This window comes from Pseudophryne corroboree, chromosome 1 (genome assembly GCF_028390025.1).
Source record: "Pseudophryne corroboree isolate aPseCor3 chromosome 1, aPseCor3.hap2, whole genome shotgun sequence".
NCBI lineage: Eukaryota > Metazoa > Chordata > Amphibia > Anura > Myobatrachidae > Pseudophryne > Pseudophryne corroboree.
The window spans coordinates 487,116,148-487,126,216 of record NC_086444.1 but is presented as its reverse complement, the minus strand read 5'-3'; the positions used below and the strand labels follow the sequence as shown (position 1 = coordinate 487,126,216).

General features: G+C 36.4%; 2 long non-coding RNA genes across 2 annotated transcripts; one reads left to right on the top strand and one right to left on the bottom strand.

Moving 5' to 3' along the window:
- Nucleotides 1–533: 533 nt before the first annotated feature.
- On the bottom strand, nt 534–1,650 carry LOC134909278 (uncharacterized). The gene is made up of 5 exons (XR_010175879.1): nt 1,289–1,650; nt 1,147–1,196; nt 996–1,062; nt 838–908; nt 534–763 (listed from the first exon to the last, which is right to left on the bottom strand). It is a non-coding gene; the product is annotated as an uncharacterized LOC134909278 (long non-coding RNA).
- Nucleotides 1,651–7,913: 6,263 nt separating this feature from the next.
- LOC134909230 (uncharacterized) lies at nt 7,914–9,030 on the top strand. The gene is made up of 5 exons (XR_010175873.1): nt 7,914–8,275; nt 8,368–8,417; nt 8,502–8,568; nt 8,656–8,726; nt 8,801–9,030. It is a non-coding gene; the product is annotated as an uncharacterized LOC134909230 (long non-coding RNA).
- Nucleotides 9,031–10,069: the final 1,039 nt, after the last annotated feature.

Below are 10,069 nucleotides of genomic sequence, written 5' to 3'. Positions count from 1 at the left end.
TATGGCTTCTTGAAAGATTTTTACACATAATTCCCAGACCGTGGAGTGCCATCATTGCTTTATATATACACGAGTACATATATATATATATATATATATACAACAATACCCTTAATTCGCGCTGTACCAAGGATAGGGCAGCACCTCTTGAAAAGTCTCCCTGCTAGTGGGAGACAATAGATAAAATATAACACAAATATTCAGAGTGCGCACAGATACAATGGCATAATTAAAATTGAAATAATTACTCAAAGTAAAATCCAACCAGCATAACCGGAATGATAGAAAGATTATTTTTAATACACGTTAAAATTTGTCATACACGTTGTTCCATAAGCACAATACACATTTATGCAGAAACAGTGTATGCTATATATATCTCATAAAACCCAACGCGTTTCGTCCATTATGGACTTCATCAGGGGTATAAGTCACAGCTGGTAGGGTAAATAGAGGAGAGAAGAGGAGAAAAAAGAGCAAATGAGATACATCAAAACAGTAACATATCTTCATCAACCAGTTCACTTCATAGATTCATTTCACAATATATCAAAAAACAAGAGGGATATGGGAAATACCTCATGGTGTGACATTAAAGTTGATAAACGTATCTTTACAATCAAGAGAACTAGATGTTGAGGAAAGAGGGATATTCTCAAATCTATTCTTAGGTATATAATATCATACTTACTGGAATAATGCTTTAGCAAATTTCCTACAAGATGATCTCACTGTGAAGAGTGTTAAAACGTGATATATATCTCTAATGGAGAGAGAGTGTTAATTAGATTTAATCAAGCTAACTATATACCAGCTAGAGGGTTGATTATTACTTACATAATGATACTAAAAACTCTCGTGAACTTCTAATCAGCTGCTCCTTAATTGTGGTTCCTTGTAGGTACTTTCTATGGAACACACAGATTTTTTGCTACTGATAAGGATTTAACCCATTGCAGCCAAATTTTGTATTTAAGGTATATTCAGATACTTACATTTAATTATGGGGCAAATGACCAATTAGATTGTGTCCTCCAAGATTAATGAAAGTTCACAAGGGATCTAAATAGATTAAATAATGTTCATGGTAATTTCTAACAATAATATTATAATCGGACAGTGGACTGGGATAGTGAATCTACTTACTTTAAAGTCAAGCCAATAACACCAAACAAAATGTCCAGTGAGGAAAGCAGCTGTAATAAATAGAAATAATCAGATCTTTACCTCACAATCAATTAGGTGAGAGGTTGATCAATTTAATTTAAGGTCGTAAAGTAGTACTTACACTAAAAGGTTCTGGATGTGTGTCAGCCTCCTCTCCTGGATGGTAAGTGAACTGGAGAGGCTATATCTGGCCTATTTATACCTAGGAGTGAATTACCTCACTTCCTATGCTCTAATGATTGGTTGATCGAATAGATCTAAATAAGTGTATATCCAAGGTGTAGCATGGGAAATCTACCCTATGCTCTGTACAGCATGAAATTGTCATCCATATAGGTCTTAAAAAATGACCTTAATGTTCATATAACAACTTAAATAGCAGGCTTTCGTCCTGCGTTCCACCTAGATCATGGTGGAACGCATGGACTTCCGCCTAGTGCGTACTTCCTGTAACTGAGATGAATGTATATAACATCATCAGTTAACCTAATGGGATTGATTAAGCCCAGAGAGGGGGAATGTATGTTAAGCCCAGGGAGAGACGTATTGGGGCTGGGAAGTTTTAAGATCTCATTCGGCACGTCTGCCGCGGATCTCCCCGCTTTGCGTTCCAACCGCATCACCTGTGGAGCGCACCGCGTCATTACCGGATGTTGTCATGCGTTCCACCCATAAGCGATACTGGAACGCATATCTACCTACTCAGTTTGCACGTTAATGCTGGGCTCAATGGTGTATTCCATTATCGGACAAATCAAACGCACTGCAGATGGAAAAATTATGTAATTTATAGTTGTTATTTTGCGAATAGGACCCTATTTCCTCAATACCTTTACAAGGGTTCACAATTTACACACAGTATGACATCCATACAATACAGTGCAATATTATGGATACCACCAATACTACATATGACTTTATAAAGAGAATAATAATATATGATCAGACATAAGTTGTAATATACAGTCGAATAGACAGACCCTCTATAATAAGTATAGCAATATGATAAAGATGTGCCATAATTGTGTAATATCATATATCAGCATGGCCAAAAATATGTTTTAAAAATTGTTAGATAGATAATCTAGTATACGATAGGGAAACTTTATAATGATAACAGTATATACCCTAGGTGAACGTTTTCATATCTTAAATAGGACACCTAGGTCTGTTCTAGGTCAATATAAGATCAGAACCATTCATACCACGATGTTTACATATCAAAATGACTGTTGATCTCTAACAACCTAAAAAAGAGACTATATCAATGTTTTCATTGAGACCTAACGGATAAAGAGTGTTCAGTGTATAAATCCAATAGGATTCTTGCTTTGCTAGTGTTAAGTCTCTATCACCTCCTCGTCTGTCAATTTTGATGTGTTCTAAGACGGTGAAGGTTAGACCTGTTACTGATGAATTATGGACCTCGGCGAAATGCCGGGGTAAACTATGCGACATCATTTTGTTTTTAATGTTTCGTAGATGTTCCTGGATCCTAATTTTTATTTTTCGTTTAGTCTTCCCTATATATGAGAGGCCGCATGGACAAGTTATTTTATATATTACGTATTCCGTAATGCAGGTGACCCGATCTTTCAAAACGTGGAATCTACCATTGTCCATTCTCAATTTGACGGAGGCCTTTTGCATATGTTTACAACAAATACACTGATTGCATGGAAAACATCCCCCTTTATTACTTAAAAATTGATCAGGCAATGGGTTCTGAGATTTTTCCATTTTTAAAGAGCTCGGTGCTATTAAGCTTTTGAGGTTCCGCGCTTTTTTGAAAATTAACACAGGTTTGTCTGGCAGTGTGGGTCCTAAAATCGGATCCTTCTGTAATATATTCCAATGTTTGGTCACAATTTTTTTAACTTTGATAGCATCTTTACTAAATTGAGTGACAAAAGATCTAGATTTGTCAACACCAATGGAGGAAGTGGGTTGTTTGACACTAATAAGTTCAGTCCTAGATCTTTTCGATGCCTTTGATCTTGCTTCGTTCAGGCGTTTCCTATTATAACCTCGTTCTAAAAATCTATTAAATATAATAGTAGATTGTTCCCAATAGTCTGAGATGTTACTACAATTTTTTCTCAGTCTGACAAATTGGGAATAAGGTACCCCATTCTTCCAAATAGAGTGGTGACAGCTGTCTTGAGGTATATAACTATTGGCGTCCACTGACTTAAAAAAAGTCTTAGTGGTCACCCCTCCTATGCTGCATCCTTTCAGTTCTAAATCAAGATAATCTATTGTTATGGGGTCTGTTTTAAATGTGAACTTAAGGTTATAATCGTTCTTATTTAGATGATCCATAAAATTCTCGATACTTTTCACATCTCCCTGCCAGATGAAGATCAAATCATCTATATATCTTCTATACAGCCTTATAAAAGTGTTTTCAAACTCTGTGTCATACACATATTCGCTTTCCCACTTGCCCATTAATAAGTTAGCATACGATGGGGCGAATTTAGTCCCCATCGCTGTGCCTTGTTTCTGCAATAGGTAAGTACCATCAAATGGTGCTGCCCTATCCTTGGTACAGCGCGAATTAAGGGTATTGTTGTATATTGTTTGAGTTTTTTGCTAGTTACCCTAGATTTGCTGCAGTACATTATGCCTGTTTTTAAGAATAGACTCAATAGATCACAGAGGATCAAACAAATGTTCACAGAGGATGAGGATTTAGTCCTTATGGAGGAGAATGAGGAGGATTATTATGAGCATTTGAATCTAATGGAAAGACTCTCCACTAAGGAGATCAAGGGGTGGTTTGATGTAATCACACTTGAGAAATATGTTGAAGTAGAGAGAGTCCCAAGAGGTCTGAGACTATCAAAAACACCTACCCTAGGAATTAATAACGAGAATTTCATGTCAGAGTGGAATACGGTCCTCACAGACTGCTCCATGAAATTAATGGGTCTAATTATCAAAGAACGAAAAAGGGAACTGATAAAATTAGATGAGGAGATCACTAAAGTAGAATCCCTTATGGTGAAATTTGAAACAAGTGATGAATATAAAAAAGATGTAGAGGATTTATTATCGAAGCTAGATAAACTAGAAAATGAAATTGTAACCAGGAAACAAAGAAAATATGTGAGAGATAAAAATGACTATAAAAATGGGAACGTATATAATTGGTCTAAAATAGATACTCAGCCAGCAAGAGGTAGACAGCAAGAATATATAAGAAAAGACTGGCAGGAGACAAATTACAAACAAAGAGGGAGACAAACTAGAAATGACTGGCAAGAAGTGAGTTATAAACAACAAAGGAGACAAATTTATCGATCTCCATATGGGAATAAAAGATTTCCCAATTACTATCAAAACTACAGGGAAAGAATACCTTCATACCCTCGTAGACAACAGGATAGATACCAATCCAATGATGAAAGATATTATGATAATATACCATTACATTCAAATAGATTCGATAGGCTAAGATCACCCCCTCCCCCTACCCACAGGACCGTTCGGGATTACTCGCCCCGCTGGTCCGAACAGAATCGTTATTTTTTGGGGGAACGTACCAATCCACACCATCGATTAAAACAGAAGTCAGTAGAGCCAGCCAAGAGCGAGGCCCCACAGGGTACAAAAAGAGGATTGCGAGAGGAAGAAGAGGAAGAAGAGGTAATAGAGGAAGTAGAAAACACCCCGAAAAAGTTAAAAGCGTACCTACCACTTCAGAAACAGGAATCATCAACTTATCAACGAAGGAACTTTCTATTGCCGAAAAATCGGTACTAGCAAAGGGCCTAAAATTTGCTCCGAATGAGAAAACGGACAAATTTAACCTGTTTATTGATTTAAATCGATATGTTAGGAACTTAACGGTACAAAGACACTTTTTAAAAAATCCCGTCCCCAAATTATCCTACGAGCCCAAAGAAAAACCTCTCGTCTCTCTTCCCTCAAAATTCTATCCCGTGGAGTCCCGCGGGAGCCATGTGGATATCTTTTATGAGTCCGTCAGAGATGACTTTAGGAAAATGAAAACCTATAACCCTAAATATAATAACAATATTACCCCATTAGAAAGAAATGCTATTAAGAATCTAGCAAAAGATTCAAGCATAATTATTAAATCGGCCGATAAAGGGGGTGCGGTAGTGTTACAAGATAGAACCTTGTATCTAAAAGAATCATATAATATACTGGATGATGAAACAACATATGTCAAATTAGATAAAGATCCGACTGCTGAATTTCAAAACTCATTGTATGAACTCTTGAATAATGCCAAAAGGAACAACTTAATCTGCAAAGAAGAGTTTGACTACCTTTATAAAAAATCTCCCACTATGCCTCTATTCTATCAATTACCGAAAGTTCACAAAAATAGAGAGTTACCACCAGGACGTCCTATTATTGCAGGAGTAAACTCCCTGACATCAAATCTTTCGCATTATATAGACTTGAAGTTGCAACCTTATGTCCTGTTGAATAAATCTCATATTAAAGATTCTACAAGTCTTCTGAGACTTGTTGAGGATTATGATTGGTCTACCGATAATAGATGGCTAACAGTGGATGTAAAAGCGCTCTACTCTTCTATCCCACACGATAAGGGGATAGAAGCAGTTAGACATGTCTTGGAACAAGATCCCAATAATACCCCTTTGGAGATTGCATTTATTGTGGACTGTATTAGGTTCATCTTGGATCACAACTTTTTTGAATTTGATGGTACTTACCTATTGCAGAAACAAGGCACAGCGATGGGGACTAAATTCGCCCCATCGTATGCTAACTTATTAATGGGCAAGTGGGAAAGCGAATATGTGTATGACACAGAGTTTGAAAACACTTTTATAAGGCTGTATAGAAGATATATAGATGATTTGATCTTCATCTGGCAGGGAGATGTGAAAAGTATCGAGAATTTTATGGATCATCTAAATAAGAACGATTATAACCTTAAGTTCACATTTAAAACAGACCCCATAACAATGGATTATCTTGATTTAGAACTGAAAGGATGCAGCATAGGAGGGGTGACCACTAAGACTTTTTTTAAGTCAGTGGACGCCAATAGTTATATACCTCAAGACAGCTGTCACCACTCTATTTGGAAGAATGGGGTACCTTATTCCCAATTTGTCAGACTGAGAAAAAATTGTAGTAACATCTCAGACTATTGGGAACAATCTACTATTATATTTAATAGATTTTTAGAACGAGGTTATAATAGGAAACGCCTGAACGAAGCAAGATCAAAGGCATCGAAAAGATCTAGGACTGAACTTATTAGTGTCAAACAACCCACTTCCTCCATTGGTGTTGACAAATCTAGATCTTTTGTCACTCAATTTAGTAAAGATGCTATCAAAGTTAAAAAAATTGTGACCAAACATTGGAATATATTACAGAAGGATCCGATTTTAGGACCCACACTGCCAGACAAACCTGTGTTAATTTTCAAAAAAGCGCGGAACCTCAAAAGCTTAATAGCACCGAGCTCTTTAAAAATGGAAAAATCTCAGAACCCATTGCCTGATCAATTTTTAAGTAATAAAGGGGGATGTTTTCCATGCAATCAGTGTATTTGTTGTAAACATATGCAAAAGGCCTCCGTCAAATTGAGAATGGACAATGGTAGATTCCACGTTTTGAAAGATCGGGTCACCTGCATTACGGAATACGTAATATATAAAATAACTTGTCCATGCGGCCTCTCATATATAGGGAAGACTAAACGAAAAATAAAAATTAGGATCCAGGAACATCTACGAAACATTAAAAACAAAATGATGTCGCATAGTTTACCCCGGCATTTCGCCGAGGTCCATAATTCATCAGTAACAGGTCTAACCTTCACCGTCTTAGAACACATCAAAATTGACAGACGAGGAGGTGATAGAGACTTAACACTAGCAAAGCAAGAATCCTATTGGATTTATACACTGAACACTCTTTATCCGTTAGGTCTCAATGAAAACATTGATATAGTCTCTTTTTTAGGTTGTTAGAGATCAACAGTCATTTTGATATGTAAACATCGTGGTATGAATGGTTCTGATCTTATATTGACCTAGAACAGACCTAGGTGTCCTATTTAAGATATGAAAACGTTCACCTAGGGTATATACTGTTATCATTATAAAGTTTCCCTATCGTATACTAGATTATCTATCTAACAATTTTTAAAACATATTTTTGGCCATGCTGATATATGATATTACACAATTATGGCACATCTTTATCATATTGCTATACTTATTATAGAGGGTCTGTCTATTCGACTGTATATTACAACTTATGTCTGATCATATATTATTATTCTCTTTATAAAGTCATATGTAGTATTGGTGGTATCCATAATATTGCACTGTATTGTATGGATGTCATACTGTGTGTAAATTGTGAACCCTTGTAAAGGTATTGAGGAAATAGGGTCCTATTCGCAAAATAACAACTATAAATTACATAATTTTTCCATCTGCAGTGCGTTTGATTTGTCCGATAATGGAATACACCATTGAGCCCAGCATTAACGTGCAAACTGAGTAGGTAGATATGCGTTCCAGTATCGCTTATGGGTGGAACGCATGACAACATCCGGTAATGACGCGGTGCGCTCCACAGGTGATGCGGTTGGAACGCAAAGCGGGGAGATCCGCGGCAGACGTGCCGAATGAGATCTTAAAACTTCCCAGCCCCAATACGTCTCTCCCTGGGCTTAACATACATTCCCCCTCTCTGGGCTTAATCAATCCCATTAGGTTAACTGATGATGTTATATACATTCATCTCAGTTACAGGAAGTACGCACTAGGCGGAAGTCCATGCGTTCCACCATGATCTAGGTGGAACGCAGGACGAAAGCCTGCTATTTAAGTTGTTATATGAACATTAAGGTCATTTTTTAAGACCTATATGGATGACAATTTCATGCTGTACAGAGCATAGGGTAGATTTCCCATGCTACACCTTGGATATACACTTATTTAGATCTATTCGATCAACCAATCATTAGAGCATAGGAAGTGAGGTAATTCACTCCTAGGTATAAATAGGCCAGATATAGCCTCTCCAGTTCACTTACCATCCAGGAGAGGAGGCTGACACACATCCAGAACCTTTTAGTGTAAGTACTACTTTACGACCTTAAATTAAATTGATCAACCTCTCACCTAATTGATTGTGAGGTAAAGATCTGATTATTTCTATTTATTACAGCTGCTTTCCTCACTGGACATTTTGTTTGGTGTTATTGGCTTGACTTTAAAGTAAGTAGATTCACTATCCCAGTCCACTGTCCGATTATAATATTATTGTTAGAAATTACCATGAACATTATTTAATCTATTTAGATCCCTTGTGAACTTTCATTAATCTTGGAGGACACAATCTAATTGGTCATTTGCCCCATAATTAAATGTAAGTATCTGAATATACCTTAAATACAAAATTTGGCTGCAATGGGTTAAATCCTTATCAGTAGCAAAAAATCTGTGTGTTCCATAGAAAGTACCTACAAGGAACCACAATTAAGGAGCAGCTGATTAGAAGTTCACGAGAGTTTTTAGTATCATTATGTAAGTAATAATCAACCCTCTAGCTGGTATATAGTTAGCTTGATTAAATCTAATTAACACTCTCTCTCCATTAGAGATATATATCACGTTTTAACACTCTTCACAGTGAGATCATCTTGTAGGAAATTTGCTAAAGCATTATTCCAGTAAGTATGATATTATATACCTAAGAATAGATTTGAGAATATCCCTCTTTCCTCAACATCTAGTTCTCTTGATTGTAAAGATACGTTTATCAACTTTAATGTCACACCATGAGGTATTTCCCATATCCCTCTTGTTTTTTGATATATTGTGAAATGAATCTATGAAGTGAACTGGTTGATGAAGATATGTTACTGTTTTGATGTATCTCATTTGCTCTTTTTTCTCCTCTTCTCTCCTCTATTTACCCTACCAGCTGTGACTTATACCCCTGATGAAGTCCATAATGGACGAAACGCGTTGGGTTTTATGAGATATATATAGCATACACTGTTTCTGCATAAATGTGTATTGTGCTTATGGAACAACGTGTATGACAAATTTTAACGTGTATTAAAAATAATCTTTCTATCATTCCGGTTATGCTGGTTGGATTTTACTTTGAGTAATTATTTAAATTTTAATTATGCCATTGTATCTGTGCGCACTCTGAATATTTGTGTTATATATATATATATATATATATATATATATACATATATATGTGTATATATATACAGCTATATAGATATAGCGCACATGTATGTCTAACACACAGACATACAGCTGTATATTTGGTACACATGTATGTCACAAACATACACACATAGCAATATATGGCACACATGTATGTCATACATACATACACACACACACACACAGTTACAGTATATAGCACACATGTATGTCACAAACATACACACAGTTACAGTATATAGCACACATGTGTCATACACATACAAACAGTTACAGTATATAGCACACATGTGTCACACACACACACACAGTTACAGTTTATAGCACACATGTATGTGTCTCACATACACACACACACACACTATATAGCACACATGTATGACACACACACACTTACAGTATATACAGTAGCACACATGTATGTCTCACACACACACACACACACACACACACACAGTTACAGCATATAGCACACTTTCACTGTTACACACACAGCTTTTTCACAATAAAATAAAATAAAACAGCCATGTAAAGCAAGAAAATAGTAAATAAGCCACCATCATTTATGAAAGCACCCCCCTACCTACCCATATACCCAGGCATGCAAGTCAGACACACTCCTGCAGTTGGAATATAACAACTGACCCAGCCAACGTCAAAGACACCCACCCATCACTTTCCCA